Raw genomic sequence first — 19,308 nt, forward strand, 5'->3', positions numbered from 1 at the left:
CACACTGTTTCAAAATAATGAAATATTACCTATAAACAATAATACTCTTACAATTACCTGTGAAATACATTAGCATGAATTGATTTTATCATATTAGTCACCTAGAAAAAAGTAGGAAAAGACCTTAAAAGAACAGGCTACAGATCAAAAATACTTTGATGGTGGATGAAAGAGGTCCAAAATGGTCTCCAGTAAAACCAACTTTGTTGGATCCCAGAACCAAACCTAGAGTCATCCTGTATAAAGTTCAGGCCAGACTCCAGCCTACAGGAAAGACCCTACCATCTATCATTTTTCATTCCATTTTTCCTTCTTCCTTTCTTCTACTTCCATGTACCAACTTTTTTGCTCAATCACTTTAGATGGTATACAATATAAAAGTCCTCTTTGAGGCCTTTCTTTCAAGTTTTTGAACAATTTCAGATGATTCAACTTTAAAGTGGATCTATGGGAAACTGAGTTCATCAAACTCTTAACATTCTTCCACTAGAGCACATGGAACCCAACTGCTGATTAAGAAAAAGAAAAAAGATCAGTCATGAACTGGTGTATTAGTCTGCTCCAGCTGCCATAACAAAATACTGGGGTGGCTCAAACAACAGAACTTTATTTTCTCATAGTTCTGAAGGCTAGAAATCTCAGATCAAGGTCTGGCAGGGTTGGTTTTTGGTGAGAACTTTCTTCTTGGCTTTTAGGCAGTCACCTTGTTGCTGTGTCCTAACATGATAGAGAGGGAAATCAAGTGAGATCTCAGGTGTCTCTTCACAGAAAGACACCAATGCTATCAGTTCAGGGTCCCACTCATATGACCTCATTTAACCTTAATTACTTTTGGGGGGTTAGGGCTTCAACATACAAATTCTGAGAGAATGCAACTGAGTCCACAGCAATTAAAAAGTATCAAGGGATAACATCATGTTTAGGAACATTTGTGCTATAACATTCTTGATACTTTTCCAAACAGCCTCAATCTTAGAAGATAGGGTGCTTCAACATCATCAGTTCACTTGGCCCTGCTTTCAAACGCTAAAGCCATTTTTATCCCTAATCAGAGGAAGGAAGAAGCAGAGAAAGGAGATATGAAAGGTTTTGGACAACTACACAGTTAGATGGCACAGTCAGCACAAGAGATAACCTCCACTTCTAACACCAATTACAAGTTCAAAGACTCCCAAAGCCCTGTCAGGCTTGATAATTCACTAGGAAGACCCAAAGAACTCATTGAAAACTGTTATACTCATGATTATAGTTTACCACAGGAAAATTAATACAGATTAACATCAGGGAAGGGAAAAAGCATATTGGACAAAGTTCAGGAGAGTACCAAACATAGAGCTGCTGATGTCCTCTCTCTGTGAAGTTATGGACATGTTGTTCTCTTGCGAACTATATGTCATAATATGCACGGACTACTGTCAACCTGGAAAGCTCACAGGAGACATGGTGTTCAGAGTTTTATTGGGGCTCCATTACACAGGCATGACTGAATGACTGCCCACATGGTTGATCTCAGTTTCCAGGTCAACTGATACCGAGGGACCCAAAGCCCCTACCCTAACTCACATAGTCTCTCTGGCTACAGGCAGCCCCTAACCTAAATCACACTGTTAGACAATGTGACCCAAAGCTCCAAGGAAAACAAAAATACTAGAGATTACCATCCAGAAGCTGAGGGCAAAGGCCAGACCTCTTTTGGGGCAAGGTTAAATCCTTTACCCTACAGGAGACAAGAGAAACCATTCAATAGTTCCTACTGCCTAAAGAGGCAAGTCCAGGCCGCTTATCAAACTATACAACATTCTCCTCACATCCTCTGCCCCTCCCCCCATGACTTGGTTCCTATCTCTTTCTCCAAATCCATCTCTCATTACAATCAAACTTTCTGCTCTAGTAGTTGTAAATTCCTTTTAGTGTTTTACAAATACCAGACCACTGAGAGGTATTTCTTCTGTCTAGAAAGCCTTTCCACTGTTGTTTTATTTTTTAATCTCTTAGATTTATCATTTTAAATTTATTTATTTATTTTTGGCTGTGTTGGGTCTTCGTTTCTGTGCGAGGGCTTTCTCTAGTTGCAGCAAGCGGGGGCCACTCTTCATCGCGCTGCACAGGCCTCTCACTATTGCGGCCTCTCTTGTTGCGGAGCACGGGCTCCAGACGCGCAGGCTCAGTAGTTGTGGCTCACGGGCCTAGTTGCTCTGCGGCATGTGGGATCTTCCCAGACCAGGGCCCGAACCCGTGTCCCCTGCATTGCCAGGCAGATTCTCAACCACTGCGCCACCAGGGAAGCCCATCCACTTTATTTTTAAATGACTCATCCTTAAGTTTTCAACTTAGGTAGCATTTTTTCCACAAAGCCTTTCAATAACCCCAGGTAAGGCATTGTGCCTCTCCCATACCATCCTATACATACTTCTATCGTAATACAAAAAATTTTGCTGAAGTCTTGTCTTTATAGCAGACACCCCAAAAAGCACGTAAGATCCTCAAGTATGGGGTCCAGACTGCCTTATGACTAGGTATCCATCTTTTACTGATTCAGATAACTGAGACCCTGCCTAACTATTGCCCTGTTTTCCTTGCCTCGTATTTCAGTTCATGTAGATCTTGGGCCCTTCTCTGTTCCTTTATCCCTCCTTTCTCCCTATCTCTTTCGAGACCAGTGCCCAATCCCCATTCAGCTAACACTTGTTGACAAACCCCCTTACTTTTCTGCCACTACTTCCTTTACCTCCTGATCTGATCCTTCCTCTCCTCTCTGCCACCCAACCAATTCCTGGGTATTACCATTAAAGATAAATACTCCAACTACATTAAACGGTATTACACCAAATGGACCAAGATGATTGATTAATTCCCAAACTACTTGAGTTAGTAACAGAGTCATTTCCATAGTATAGACAAAAACGATGATATCAAGAAGAATGGGGTAATTCAAATCAAGACAGCATCTCACCTATCAATTAATCAAACTTTTCAACTTCTTAAACTGCATCACCTCAAGTTATAATCTTGGTCACAATTCTAGCTTGTTCCATGTTCTAAACAAAGCACACAAAACTAAGCTATGCTTTGTAAATGAAAAGGGTATCACACTCCTTCATTACCTTGGATATTAACTCCAAATTGTTTTTTAAATAGAGATACTGTATCTGTTGAGCCACATATAGTATCTTTCATGTTGCTTTCTTATACCTATCACAGATAATGGCAATGTGATTAGCAGGGGATAAGAATAGTAGCCACATCCCACAGCCATTGGCAGTTACAATGTTGGGTATTAGTTGCTATCATTCCCTTAATTAGCTATTAAAGGGCCTTACAAGGCCCAAATCCACAATCTTAGTCTTATTAGCACCTCTCTAACCTCTGAGCAAATCAACCCTAAGTATATTATCAACCTAGACCATGCTTAAAATATTCAATCTGCTATAAAGAAATGGAAACAAACATACAATAAATGCTTTGCTTCAATGATCTGTCTTCACAGTGATATTTTTCCCTACAGTAAAAATTATGTTATCTATACTGCAGTATCTATATTACAAAAATGAACTGTTCTCAAAAACAAGGAGACAAGAATACAATATCAGAGAAAGCAGCACAGCACTTCTACCTCTAAATTATCTTTAACTTAGCTGTAAAATGTTAAACAAGTCAGTCATCTGCTACCTCATCTGTAGCAAATTAATCAATTTTAATTTGTCAAAGAGTGATAAGCAAAAATGTGGTACAATTTTTCATTCATTACTTTAAATCAAAGCAAAGTAATCAACTTAAATAAGCTTTATAACTGAAACAGTTAGCTAAATGCAGTACCCAAAGAGTATTTAATAAAGAATAGGGTACAAAACATTCAATAGTTAAAAAAAAAAAAAAGATGTGTTACCTTGCATTAATGGATCATCAGCCATTCTGAATAAAAAAATTCCTTCCTCTCTTAAACAGATAGTCTAAAAATTTTTTTCTTAACAATGCTGAACATTGTTAAATTACACATTACTCATTAAATTACTCAAACCTCATTACTCTATGGTTGGAAATGATGTGATACATGGTCTGAACAACTTAGTTTACTTCTGTAGGACTGTATACACTGCACACCCTCCAAATACTAACTGCTGAACCAGATGAACTGACATATGTTACTTGGTATACAGTAGGTCATACTGAATCACTTAAGGCTAGGTGGCTGACTTCAGAACCACATGCTGAGATACAGCTGCACTTTCACCCTGTCCCCCATCCCATTCCAATCTGTAGACTTTATTACTTTCTGTCACTTTGTTGCCAGGTCCCCCTCTTCTGCTGTCAGTTCTGGTGCTTAAGGTCCATTACTGTTACTGAACTCCTTTGCCATTCTCCACCTAGCTACATCCAACTGCTAACACTTCTTTTTCTGTTTCTTCATCATTTTTCTCTCTTTTCCTGCTCTTCTCAGCTACCAGAAAAAAAGAGATCTACTTCACAGCCATAGTCAGCCAATTGATACACTCCTTTCCTTCTAAATAAAAAGAAAAAAGAATCAAAGCAGGTGGGATGATCTTTGGCTGTTCAGAACTCTTTTCATCACAGTCTGATACCCAGAGGTTCATTCACTGTTACAAAAGATGCTTTATGGTTTCTTTTACTTCTAACTTTGGAGTTACTGCAGATACTTGGTCTATAGACAATTTAAGTTTTTACAACTACAGTATTTTAGGGTTAAAAAAGTAACAGAAGACAAGGTGGCTGCTTTCTTAACCCTTAAAAAATTTACCCAAAAAAACCCTGCAAAATTTTCTATTAAGATCAGACCTTAAGGGGAGTTCCCTGGTGGTCTAGTGGTTAGGATTCTGGGCTTTCACTGCCATGGCCCAGGTTCAATCCCTGGGAACTGAGATCCCACAAGCCATGTGGCACAGCCAAAAAAAAAAAAAAAATCAGATCTTAAATGAATAGTGCTCCAAAAAAGATACACATATGGCCAAAAAGCATATGAAAAGATGCTTAATATCACCAACCAGTAGGGAAGTCAAAATCACTGAGATACTACTTCACACCCATTAGGATGGCTATTATTAAAAAAAAAAAAGAGAGAGAAAATGTGCTTGGTGAGGACGTGGAGAAGTGCTGGTGACGATGCAGAGAAAATGGAGCCTCCATGCATTGCCAGTAGGAATGTAAAATAGTGTAGCCATTGTTGTTAATAATATGTCAATACTTAAAAAAATAAACATAGAATTAACACATGATCCAGCACTTCCACTTCTGGGTATATAACCAAAAGAATTAAAGCAGGAGACTCAAACAGATATCCGCACACTCATGTTCATAGCAGCATTATTCAAAATAGCCAAAAGGTGGAAGCAGCCCCAGCATTCACAGACAAATGAATGGATAAACAAATTGTAGTCTATATATACAATGCAATATTATTCAGCCTTAAAAAGGAAGAACATGGACTTCCCTGGTGGCGCAGTGGTTAAGAGTCCGCCTGCCGATGCAGGGGACACGGGTTCGTGCCCCGGTCTGGGAAGATCCCACATGCCGCAGAGCGGCTGGGCCCGTGAGCCATGGCCGTTGAGCCTGCGCGTCCAGAGCCTGTGCTCCGCAACAGGAGAGGCCACAGCAGTGAGAGGCCCGTGTACCGCAAAAAAAAGAAAAAAAAGAAAAAAAAGGAAGAACATTTTAACATATGCTACAACATACATGAACCGTGAAGTCACTATGCTAAGCAAAATAAGCCAGTGAAGAAGGACAAATGTTGTATGATTCCACTTATATGAGGTATCTAGACAGAAACGGAAAATTCATAGAGAAAGTAGCTTAGTGGTTGTCCAGTGCTGAGGAGAGAGGGGAATGGGGAGTTAATGTTTAATGGGTATGGAGTTTCAGCTGGGAAAGATGAAAAGATCTGGAAATGGATGGTAGTGACAGCTGCATAACAACGTGAATGTACTTAATTCCACTGAAATGTACACTTAAAAATGGTTAAAATGACTAATTTTATGTTACGTATATTTTACCACAATTTTTAAAAAAAGGAATGAAAAGTAAAGTTGACATAAGTTAGCTTATTTCACTTGCTACTTAGTTACCCACGGCCACTATACAAACCCAATCTGACCCTAAAACAGACAGCTCAAGTTATGTTCAACTGAGTAAATAGTGCTTAATTTTGTTTGCACTAATGAAAAGCTTGGAAACATCTCTACATATCTGAAGACATCAGATTATCCTCATAGAGGTCTGCCTGGGAAAGCTGAGAAAAACAGGCTGTCAATAAAAAAGATCTCTCAGGCTCACACAAAACACTGAGTAAATATTCCTGAGATTTTTAAACACTGATGCCTCCATGCCTGTATCCTTGCTATTCCAAGATATACCAATACATTCCTGCCTCAGGGCCTTTTCCTAGCCTAAAACACATACCCACATACCTGCAGAGCTCACTCTCTGATTTCATGCAGATCCCTACTCAAAAGTCCTCTTATCAGAGAGGCAGGATTTTTTTTTTTTAAATGGGAACTGCCTTGTCCTGTGACTATTTTTTTTTTAATATAAATTTATTTATTTATTTTTGGCTGTTTTGGGTCTTCATTTCCGTGCAAGGGCTGTCTCTAGTTGCGGCGAGCGGGGGCCACTCTTCATCGCGGTGCGCGGGCCTCTCGCTGTCTCGGCCAGAGAGGCAGGTTTTGACCACCCTACTTAAAACAGCATCCTCCATCATTCATTCTCTCTCCCCTCAATGTGCTTTATTTTTCTTCATAGCCCTTATCACTACCTGATATATCTACTTGCTAACTGTCCTTCTCTATCCGCTACAGTGTAAATTTCAGAACAAAGACTGCCCATTTTGTTCACTATTGGAAGCCCAGCAACTAGAACACCACCTGGCACACTGAAGATGGCCCATAAATACCTGTTAATGGAATGAGTGGGTGCATGGTTACGGTTTCATAGGTCATGCTGCCCTCTTGGCGTTGGTGCTATTCTACCATTTACCAGCGTCACAACAGCCACTGCTTCTAAGCCATCCACAGCATTCCTGGTTTAGGCTTAAGTGGAAGGAACACTTAAAGAGTCAGATAGAAGCCTGGTACCAGAATGCCAAAAAACTGCTCCCTGACTTATTTTCTAAATACATCAAATGAATACTACTGTATCTGTCCCTTACAATGAGGGATAAAAAACAAGCACGAAGAATACACCTCTAACACCGCTTTAAGACAAAAAGATACCGTGGATTGCATCACATTTCACCTGTTTTGATAAATGGTACAAGGCACTCGCTAGCCTGAAAACCAAAGGATTTTCCCTCTGCAACTTTTCACAGGATTTGGGGAAACAGACAAAGGCAACAAGACTGTCAATAAATATAGCCAAAAATTAAGTAACCAATTACTTGGCATAACAAATACACACTCTGGAGCACTAGAAGAATATGTTAAATCTCTGGATGAGAGAAAGAGAAGACTGCCTCCAAAATATACCTAACTTTGTTTCAAAGTCAAAAGTATTCAATTAAGAATTCATCCCAGTGAAATGTCCCACCAGCGCCCATGCACGTTACAAGTTTGGGGAGCATTTTATAACTGCACTTTAATCTTCTGCCTACAGCGAATGTCTTCTGGTAAAGGTTTGGCAGGTGATGATCATTTTCGTAGAAAAATCTTCAACCAGAGAACCACCAAACCTCTCCACCTGAGAAAGCTTAGAAAGGCCCATTACGCTACAGTCTCTAGGCTCCCAGAACCCCAAACGTCCAAGAGTAAGGAGACTCATCCAGGGAACACATGTGTAATGCCCCGCCTCGGAAGTGGAAATGGCAGGTGTAAGCTGCCCATCAGCGGGGTCCTGTACACAGGGCAGAAGTGTCCGCAGGAAACGCGGCGCCAGCGACCCCCGCCCGAGACGAACCGAGGCCAGCCTCTTCCTCTGATTCCGGCCCGGGCCTGCCCCCCCGGGAGTTCACAACCCGGCAAACGCAGGTCCTACCTGAGCTCTGCCCCCAGCTACAGGGCTGTGGGGGGAGGCGGGAGGAGGCGTGGCCTTCCAGCTCGCCAGCCGAACTCCCTCGTGCGGTTGTTACGACTTTCCCTCTCCGGATCCGCGCCCCGAACAAGTTCCAGTTGCACTTCCGGGGTCCGCAGGCGATTGAAACGTCATTGCGCACACGTCGGCGGCGGCCGCGACAAGCCGGAAGGAGGCGGGGCGTGGTCGCTGGGTCGGTTGTTGTGGCGGTAGGTGGGCTGGGAGAGAAAGGCACGCGGGAGGGAGGGATTGTCCTGTTATGTCATTGTGGGCTCTCTTCGCCTTTCCTTTGCTCTTTCTTCTGGAGTAAGGGACCCCCTTCCTGGGTTACTTCAGAGTATGGGGCCACCGTGAAGCCTCGTTCTCCAAGCGTAGTTTAAAAACAGTTGGGAGAGTGCCCATGCCACTAATTGCCCACTCTCCCACACATGGTTTATCCCGCTTCACCTGGTCCCTTCAACTCCAGAAAAGACAGGGAGTGGAAAAGTCTAGATTTAGAAAATTAAATTTACCTGTAAATTATGACTTACGTGAAGTAGTTACTCATTTTCCTTATCTACTGACTGCTAATAGGATAGATTGGAAACAGCTGTGTAAAGCTAGGATCACATCGCTAACAGTGGGTTGGATCTAAACTCAGCCTTTACGGTGAAAATCCCTGAGAGTAAAAATTACTCATGAAAATACTGTAAGTGGCCCACAAAGTGCAGGATACGTGATGTTAAGTATAAACTCTAGGTCTTTAATTCTTACGCACACTTGAATGTGAGACCTCTTAGCTAGTTTATATGTTTTCATAAAAAGGGAGTTTGTAGATATCTGGGCATTTAAACAATCCTGATAAATCCAAGGGGCAACACTTAGTTTTCATCTTGCTTAACCATTCACCAGCATTTGACACAGTTCATCACATCCTCCTTTTTGAAACTTGAAACGCTTTCTTCATTTGACTTTTGTGAACTCACAGAGCTCTTTTGATTGTTCTTTGCTAGACTCTGCCTCATTTCTTAGTGTGTCCCAGCTCTCTTCCCCTCTTTAGCCACCTTTATTCCCCAGGTAATCTCATTCTTTCCTTCACTGTCTTTATATAGCATCACTATGCTGATGGCTTCCAAATAGCCATTTCCAGCCATGATTTCTTTGATTTCTATACTAACGTATCTAACTTCTTAGTCAACATATCTACTAGGATATTTAACATGCATTTCAAACCATTTTCTGTTTCCAAAACCTGTTTCGCTCTTCCTAGTGTATATCTTTACATCTCAGCAAATGGCATATTGACTCTTAGAATTGTTCAGTTCATAGTTTGATTCTTCTTTCTCTCAAGTTTCACATCCAGTCAGTCCCTCAGCAAAATCTATCGGCTCTTTTCAAAAGGTATTCTAAATCTAACCAATTCTCACCACCTCTACAACTACTATGCTACTCCTCACTGGATGCTCTAATTGTTTCTTAATTGTTCTACACGCTTCTGTTCTTACTTTTCTACAACCTAGTCTCCACTTATAATAGATGAATTGCCAGAAGCTCTCTGTGGACTACTTTAGGCATTAAAACTCATGGACTAATTTGAGAATTAAAACTCCAAGTGGTTCCATTGCTTGGGGGTGGGGGGGGCACACTTTTGTGACTGCTACCTCCAAGAGACCTACCAGCTTCTCACTTTGAAAATCAGATAAAAATTCTCTTTTGACAGTGGGAGAGGAAAAGTGAGCATTTTCAAATATGCCCAGAGCTCTCTATTTTCCTTAATAAAATCTGCCTTTAAGGGAAACTGTTTTACCAGAGCCTAACCAACTGGGGGGTTACCAACCTAGTGGAATGAAAATACTCAACTCCAGACCACTCTAGCCTTTGAAGTGGAAGGAAAGTGGACAACATGCAGAAACAGAAGGGGACAGTAAGCGGAGAGGTGAAAACATTAAGAAGGAATCAACAGGACATGCTGGAAATCCAAAACACAGGAACTGAAATGAAAAACACCTTTGGTAGGCACATAAGTAGACTGGACACAACCAGGGAAAGAATCTAGATTGAGGATATGTCAATAGAAACTTCCAAAACTGAAAAGAAAAAAGAATGAAGAAGATGAAACAGAATATCCAAGAAAAGTGGGGAAATTACAAAAAGTTAGCATATGCATAATGGGAATGCTAGAAGGAGAAGAGAGAAAAGGAACAAAGGAACTATTTGAAGGACAGAATTTTCCAAAATTAATGACAGATTAAAACCCACAGATCCACGAAGCTTAGAGGATTCTAAACTGGTTAAATACTAAAAAATTACACTTGGGCATATATAATCAAACAGCAGAAAATGAAAGGCTATGAGAAAATCTTGAAAGAGGTCAGAGGGGAGAAAACAACCAATGTTGCCTACAGAGAAAAAATAAGATATGAATTACATTGAACTTTTCTTCAGAAACTATGCAAAAAGAAAATGGAATGATATATTTAAAGTCTTGAAGACCTAGAATTTGATATCCAGTGAAATTATCCTTAGAAAATCGAGGAAAAATAAAGACTTTCTCAGACAAACAAAAATTGAGGGAAATTGTCACCAGTGGACTTGCCCTGCAAGAAATGTTAAAAGAAGTTCTTCAAAGAGATAGAAATGTTATACATCAGAAATTTGGATCTACATGAAGAAAGAGTTTTTGAGAAGGAATAAATGAAGGTAAAATATTTTTTTAAACTTTTCTTAATTGATGTAACAGATAACATTGTTCAAAATAATATCAACATTGTGTTCTTTGATTATAGCTTATGGGTAAGTGAAATGAATGACAGCAGTGTTATAAAGGACAGGAGGGAGAAATTGAAAATACTTTGTACTTTCACTACCCATGAAGCATTATAGTGTTATTTGAAAGTGGACTTAGGTAAGTTGTAAATGTATATTGCAAATTGTAAGGCAACCATTTTAGAACATCCAAAAACAAAAGTTTTAATTGGTATCTTAAGAGAGGATGGAAACTGGAATCATAAAATGTTCAATTAAAATCAGAGAAGGCAGAAAAAGTGTGGAAGACCAAAAAAAAAAAAAAAAAGAAGAAAGAATGAAGAGAAGCAATGAATAGGAAACATTTAAAGTGATTTAGATCATATTGGATTTTTAAATAACTAAGATTGAGACATTCCAAAATTATCCTAATGTAAACAGAAAAGCCATAATGCATGCCTAGCTAATAATCTAGGGTTAGGGAAAAACATCTGACAAAGAAGTTTTAGATTGTAGTATTACAAGAAAAATTTGGATTTCTGCTTATTTCCCCCACCCCCAAGCACCACATATTCAATATATGTCATACTGTGACATATATGTGTGTGTGTATGTGTATATATATATATATATATATATATATATATATATAAATAAGAGAAACTATGAATTTTAAAATATGTCAAATAATTATGTAAAAATCATGTTTTCAAGCTTGAAATGGTACTTTCTCTTTGGAATATTAGGACTGAGTAATTCTTCAATCTCTTCTTGGTACTTTTATGAACTTTCCCTTCCAGTTTATATCTCAATTCTGAACTCTCTTATTCCTAGTTCTCCACAATTACTTCTTTAAGCACAAAATTTACTCTTAACTCTTCTTCATTCTAATCCTCTTATATACTGATGTCTGTATTTTGGGCAACCTGATTATTCCCAAATACCCTCAGAAACTTATTCCGCCTCCCAATATTCACTGGAATTTGATATATTTAATGTTGAATGTGGTCAGTGGGCTTTTAAGATATACTCCCTCATCCTTATAATGAGCTTTCTTTCTTACACACACACACACACACACACACACACACACTACATTCCTGTAGTAAATCTGAGCTGTGAGTACAACTATATGATGAGTTGTGTGAGTTCTCCTAAGAGAGAAAAGACAAGTAATAGAGACTGATCCCAAGCTAATTCATTGTTGGAATCATTAGGACTTAAAGAACTATAAGTATATAACTATACTTAATGACTTAAAGGAAAAGAATACTCACATTGAATGAAAATACAGGAATTCTCAGCAGAGACATAAAATTTATAATAAAGAACCAAATGGAAATTCTATTACAAAACAACAAAATATATGAAATTTTTAAAAATTCACTTGATGGGCTTAACAGAAGAATGGAGATTGTGAAGATAGAGTCAGTGAACTTGGTCATACATAACACAAAAATAGCATACCTATGCACAAGAAAGTCAAACTTCTGTGAACCAACAATAAAGAGAAAATCTTGAAAGCTGCAGGAATAAAATGACACATTCATATAGGAGAACAGTGATCCAAATGATCAGAACTTGGGTCTTCTCATCAGAAACAGTGGAAGCCAGAAGAGAGTAGATCGTTTTTGAAGTGCTGAAAGAAAAAGACAGTCAATCCAGAATTCTGTATCTAGTGAAATATCCTTCAAGAGTGGTGAAATAAAAAGTTTTAGGTAAAAGACTTTATCACAAGCAGATCTGCACTACAAGAAATGCTAAAGGAAGGGAAATAAAATCAAATGGCAATTCAAATCTTCAGAAAGAAAGAGCATCAAAAGTAGCAAATATCTCAGTAAATATATGTTTTACCTCTTAATTTCACTAAAATACATATAACTGTTTAAAACAAAAATTATAACATTGTCTAGTAAGGCTTATTATATCTTTTGATATAGTACATATGAAAGTTAGCTATGCCATAAAGGGCAGGGTGGGGTAAGTAGTGAATGTATGTTTATACTCTATAGAAAGTTAAGGATATACGTTTTAATACTTAGAATAACCACTAAAAGGAATGCAAAGAAATGTAAAAAGCCAATAGATAAATTAAAATATATAAGAATATTCATAGCAGTTTATTTACAATAGCCCCAAACTATAAATAATCCAGGTGTCCATCAGACAGTGGCATAAACATATTTTTGTATATTCATGCAACAGACTACTAAACAATGGAAAGGAACAAGCCACTAATACCTGGAACAACATGAATGAACCTCAAAACATTAAGCTGAGTGAAAGAAGCCTTGCATGCAAAAAAGGTATGCTGGTTATAATTTCATTTATATGAAATTCTAGAAGAGGCAAAACTAATCAATGGTGGAAAAACTAGATCAAAAACACTAAGTTTGGGAGATACCTGGCTTGTTCAAACAGTTCTAAGGAGGCCAAAGTGGCTGGAAAGAAGAAAACAAAGAAGAGTAGTAGAAGAGGAAAGAGGGATGTGTGAATGAGGGATCATGGAGACTACTGTTAAGACTTTTTACTCTGAATGAAAAGGGGAGTCACTGTAAGTAGAGGAGAGACACTATCTGATTTTAAAAGGGTCTCTATGGCTGCTTTAAGAATTGACTGTAAGGGGTCAGTATAGAACTAGGCAGACAATTTGTGAGGCTATTTTGTTCATCTAGATGAACAGTGATGGTGACTTGGACTCAATAAGTTTTAGCTCTTAATGTTATTTAAATTCAAGATAGGTTTAACGTCATTGAATTTTTAAAAATATTCAGATATAATATATTTAATTTTCAAGAAATATTTCTTATTTTCTGATTGCTTATTTTACATAGTAGAATGTTCTTTTATGTTTACAATATCATCTGAAAATTCTTTTCTTCTGTTTCCTCAACCATCTCTCTTTCCTCTAAGGTTGGTTATTCTGTTTATTGTCATCCTTGTCTTTGATTGATTTTCTGCGAATATCTGGTGATCCCTGATTTTCTGTTTAGGTCTTTGTAAAATGGGTTATGTTGATTACTTTAGAGGTAACTAGAATGTTTTTCCGTCCAATATTTTATCATGAATATATACAAACATAAAGAAAGTTAAAATAATAGTACAGTGGACATGTGTCCCCACTACCTAGACTCTCTTGTTAACATTTTATTATACTGTACTAGCTTTGTCATATAACTGTTTACATATTCATCTTCTATTGAGCCATTGAGTTATATTTTTTTTTTAAAAAAAAGCATTTCAAAGTAAATCATGGCATTAATTTTTCCTGTAGTTGTGTAGGTGGAGGTTTTCTAAACAGGAGGGAAAAATGAGGCTCTGAGTCAGTAGATAGGGCTTTTCCTAGTCACAATTACTTTCAGGATATAGGGGTGGAAAATAGAAAGGTAAGCTGAAGTCTCTCACAGTTATTAAACTAAGAAGGGTTTTATCCTTGTGGAAGAGAATTTCCCTCCTGGTTTGTCTTTCTGTCTCCCTCCCCCCAACCCCCAGTCAATTTTGTACCTTTTTCAGAGGAACAGTGTAACCTCGAGCTTTGCTATGTGATATTTTTCTCCTATATCATTTATTTGTTTAGATGTTAAGATTTAGCTGTTTGTGATTTTTAAAAACCAAATAACAGCAGTTTAAGCAAGATAGAAGTTTATTTCTCACACACGTAAGTGTAGGTACCCCAGGACTAGTTTTCCAATCATCAGTAAACCAGGTTTCTACATTTTTGTGGTTCTGTCGAGCTCAATATGTGCCATCTACAACCGATGAAAGTGGCTGCTCTAACTCTGGACATTATGCCCACCTTCCAGCCAGAAGGAAGAGTCCTTTAAGAATTTCCCAGCCAGAAGTTGCTCACAACATTTTTGTTTATATCTTATATGTCAGTACTTAGACATACAGTCACACATAACTACTAATAACAGATTGAAATTATAATGGAGTAATCACAGTTTGGGCACACAGAATGGAGTCAGGTGGCCATTGAGGATATGGTCTCTGGTCTCTGCATCACTGAGAACTTGAACTTTCTTTGAAATGTTCCAGGCCCAAGGACACCACCAGCATATTCAGAACAACACTTGCCAGCTGCAACCTTATCGTCTCAAGGTCTCCCTTTGTAACTGTGCAACCATTTCAGACCCCAACCAATCCATGCTTACCAAGCACCCTCACTTCTTGCCAGCTGTAATCATAATTCTTGAAAAACAACTCAAATAATTAACTGTGGCCTTGCAACTTTTTGCCTTTATAAGCCTCTCCCATTTTGTAGTCTGGTAGAACACAATTCAAGTGTTTGTTGAATCTGTGTTTCCCAGGCTGCAGTCTTTATTTCAGTCAGGTCTCCATTTCTGAAACTTTTAACACTACCTGCTATTAAGTACTAGGAAATGTTATGTTGATTCAAGGTGACCATGTGCTTCACAGGGCAAAAGGGAGAATGGATGTTGCAGGTACAGCTAGCAGTCTTTGTTTTAGACCTCAACATCCATATTATTTCCAGGAAGACATTTCCCCAGCAGATCGCTCACTTTCTCTGGGAAGCCATTCTCAGCATGTTAGCCTGAGGCAAAAGATTCCAGCCAAACTGTATCAGAGCCCAGGTTAGTTGTGTCTGTTCAGCTGACCTGTCTTGAACTGGCACTTCCCTCAGTGATTTTCAAAGTGCTATGGAATTACTTTAGGGATATTATAAGAAAGCAGATAGATACTGTCTAAATAACCTTCTTAACCTTCATATCTCTTTTATATTTTCGGTTTCCTGGAATAAGAATTCATCGGAAGAAAGCATTACTCTGTGGAAGTTTGAAAGCCGTTATCAGTATTCTCTGCCGATAGCAAAGGCTCTCTAGTCGGCAACTATCAGAGCAAATTCTGTCTCTCCACTCTGTGGTTCTAGGCCCACTGTAGCCACCAGGGAACAGTTCAACTGAAATGACCCATCAACTCCATTCCTGTTGTTATTCTTAAAACTTCCTGGCACAGCATCAGATACCTGCATGAAGGAAAAGCTTCTTCAGCCTTCCCTCTCTATTTGGCTTCAAGGTAACCAATTCAGCTTATAAATTTTATTGCCTAAGGTGAAACATCCTGAGCCTGTGTACCTCTTAACTGTACCAATGCTTACCAGGTTAGAGTTAAAAACAGTATACATCACAACACAATTCATATGTGCAGTAACTTTATTTTCTATAAATGATCTCATCTTGTTCTATAGCTCTTAATTTTGCTAAGGTAAATTTTACCAGGTAAAGTTAACCTTTTCCAATTAAAATTGTTTCTCTGTTATATGTTTACTCAATCCAATGAATAAACTTTCCATCAGGAATATAAATCATTTGACATTTGGCCCCCTTTCTACCTCTTAATTCTTGAGATAGTGTTGGGTGTAGGGGAAACTTATGTGTCCTTATGGATGTGGGGCAAGAAGCCTCTGTGCCTATGCTGGGTTCTTGTTAGAACCCAAAAGACATTGAGGTAAAAAAAAAAAGTCATTGAGGTGACTTTTCTCCTCTCCTGTTACTGGGAATCCTACAGTAGGGTACATTGAGGTATGGGCTGGTCTGTCTCATCTGGTATTTTGGCCATTATCTTAGTGCTCCTCACTACTCTCCAGCAGCACAGCCATTTGCCTCTAGTTATGAGGGACCTTCAATCTGTGGTCTTTGTCTCATGACACCAATCCTGGGACTAAAACACTCATTGATGGAATGTTTCCAACAATACATCTCAATTGTATTCAAAGTGCATTATGGTTCTTAGATTAATTCTTTAAGAATATTAAATATTGCCCACTACTACTCATACCAAACAGTGTCAACAAAAGATCGTAAATTCCAAGCATGAGAGAATTTGTTTGCCAAAATAGAGAGCTTATATTCTTATAGACATACACACACAAAAAAATCATGGCCTTTTACCTTAACATCATACACAAAAAGTTCAAAATGGGTCATAGACCTAAATATAAATGGTAAAGTAATAAAGCTTCTAGGAGAAAACAGGGGAATAACTTCATGTTCTTGGGAAAGGCAAAAATTTCATAAACAGGGTAGAAAAAAAAAAAAGAACCACAAAAGAAAAGATTGGTGGGCTTCCCTGGTGGCGCAGTGGTTGAGAGTCCGCCTGCCGATGCAGGGGACACGGGTTTGTGCCCCGGTCCAAGAAGGTCCCACATGCCGCAGAGCGGCTGGGCCCGTGAGCCATGGCCACTGAGCCTGCACGTCCAGAGCCTGTGCTCCGCAACGGGAGAGGCCACAACAGTGAGAGGACCGCGTACCACAAAAAAAAAAAAAAAAAAAAAAGAAAAGATTGGTAAGTTGGACCACACAAAAAAATTGTCTTTCCTAGTGTGGAAACACTGCCTTATGTGCAGGGCAAAGGTGATCCGGGCTCCAGTATTTTCAATGCACCACACCTAAGATAGAGCCTCCATTCCATTAGTTGTGTGGGGGCGTGCTGGAAGAGTCCTCACCTCTTGTTTCCCTTGCCAAGGACTCAGCCTCTGCACTAGGTAGTTGACGATGGGATGAAAAATGTTGAATGTTGCTCCTCACACATGTAGAAGGTTCTCAGATTAGGAATTTGGGAGAGAGGGAACCCCATGTTATTGGCTGCAGCCCTCCAGAATGGAGTCTCTGCCTTGCTTGAAGCAGAGAGGGAGAGAGCAGTGTTAGTTTAAATACCACACACTCTAGCCCTTTTTTTACCAAATTTTCATAGATTTTCTGGAATAGTTGTTTCTTGATGTGCTCTTTGCCTTTTGAACCATTTTCAGAGCCTTTAAATGGTGTTTGTTTGTTCATTTGTTCTTTTAACTTTTCATTTCGGGAGCAGGTCAGTAGACTTTTTTACACTGTCATGCTGGAAGTCAGTACAGGGGTGCAATTTTGAACATATAGATTCCCAATTCATTTCTAATCTATTTATTTTACTTTTGAGCCCATCTTTGATTCTCTATTTTTTCTTTGTTATATTTCATTTATTAGTACTATGTAGTTGGGTTAAAGATGATGTGTTAAAGCTTGGACTCTGCTGTGCATTTTTTTCATTGATGTGTAATTGACATATAACATCATTAGTTTCAAGTGTACAATATAATGATTTAATTTTTGTATATACACACAGTGGAAAATTCACATATAACTTTATAGCTTACCCTCAGTATTCTTGATACCTAGCCGCAAATCATGTAGTGCTGTATTTACTATTGAAAAAAGTTAGTTTATAAGTGGACTCATCTAGTTCAAACACATGTGCAAGGGTCAACTGTCTTGTGAAATCAACACAATAAGTCTAGTTACATCCTTCATACATAGTTACAATTTTTTTCCCCCTGTTAAGAACTATTAAGATCTACTGTCTTAGCAACTTTCAAATATGCAATACAGAATTATTAACAATAGTCATCATGTTGTACAGTAACTACATGCCCATGACTCTTTAATTTTATAAGTGGAATACATTTATTTTTCTGTCAGGATGTGGAGACTTTGGGAATTCCCTGGCAGTCCAGTGGTTAGGACTCTATGCTTTCCCTGCAGGGGGCACGGGTTTGATCCCTGGTTGGGAAACTAAGATAGCGCAAGCTGCACAGCACAGCCAAAAAAAACGATGTAGAGATTTTATTTTTGTTACTTGTGTGCATACAAGTGTTCCTTTTATTTAAAAAATATTTTTATTGAAGTTAAGTTGATATATTAGTTTCAGGTGTACAGCTTATTGTTTCAGTATTTTTATAGATTATACTCTAATAAAACTTATTACAAAATAATAGCTACTATTCCCTGTGCCGTACAATATATCCTTGTTGCTTAACTACTTTATACATAATGGTTTATATCTCTTATTCCATAACTCCATCTTGCACCTCCCCCTTTCCTCTCCCCACTGATAACCCCTAGTTTGTTTTCTGTATCTGTCTGTTTCTGTTTTGCTATATACATTCATTTATTTTATTTTTTAGATTCCACATATAAGCAATATCATATATAGTATTTCTCTGTCTGACTTATTTTACTAAATATAATATTCTGTAGTTCCATGCAGGCTGCTGCAAATGACAGAATTTCATCCTTTTTTATGGCTGAGTAATATTCAGTTGTATATATTGATGGACACTTTGGGTTGCTTCCATATCTTGGCTATTATAAATAGTGCTTTGATGAACATTGGAGTGCATGTATATTTTCAGATTAGCGTTTTCATTTTTTTCTGGATATATGCCCAGGAGTGGAATTGCTGGATCATATGGTAGTCCTATTTTTAGTTTTTTGAGGAACTTCCACACTGTTTTCCACAGTGGCTGCACCAATTTACATTCCCACCAACATTGTAGCAAGGTTCCCTTTACTTCCTTATCAACATTTGTTATTTGTAGACTTTTTGATGATGGCCATTCTAATAGTTGTGAGGTGATATCTCATTGTGGTTTTGATTTGTATTTCTTTAATAGTTAGTGATTTTCGGGATATTTTTATGTGCCTGTTAGCCATCCGTGTGTCTTCTTTAGAAAAAAAATGTCTATTGTTTTTTTTTTGATTGTGTTGTTGTTTGTTTGATATTGAATTGAATTATCTG

The 19,308-nt window shown here is 38.3% G+C and overlaps 1 protein-coding gene and 1 long non-coding RNA gene across 6 annotated transcripts in view; one reads left to right on the forward strand and one right to left on the reverse strand.

Moving 5' to 3' along the window:
• FAM172A (family with sequence similarity 172 member A) overlaps nt 1-8,137 on the reverse strand; it is a 426,299-nt gene extending 418,162 nt beyond the window's left edge. For 3 of the 5 annotated variants that reach the window (XM_029218732.1, XM_029218729.1, XM_029218730.1), the window contains exon 1: nt 7,978-8,122. The gene's annotated coding sequence lies outside the window, so the exon portion shown is untranslated. Of the gene's footprint in view, nt 1-7,977 lie in introns of all 5 variants that reach the window. The other 2 variants (XM_029218731.1, XM_029218733.1) reach the window with 2 other exon arrangements.
• Nucleotides 8,138-9,674: 1,537 nt separating this feature from the next.
• LOC114892317 lies at nt 9,675-15,901 on the forward strand. The gene is made up of 3 exons (XR_003792696.1): nt 9,675-10,692; nt 12,943-13,043; nt 15,501-15,901. It is a non-coding gene; the product is annotated as an uncharacterized LOC114892317 (long non-coding RNA).
• The last annotated feature ends 3,407 nt before the right edge of the window (nt 15,902-19,308 follow it).

Source organism: Monodon monoceros, unplaced genomic scaffold (genome assembly GCF_005190385.1).
Source record: "Monodon monoceros isolate NGI ecotype Baffin Bay Population unplaced genomic scaffold, NGI_Narwhal_1 Super_Scaffold_12, whole genome shotgun sequence".
Lineage (NCBI taxonomy): Eukaryota > Metazoa > Chordata > Mammalia > Artiodactyla > Monodontidae > Monodon > Monodon monoceros.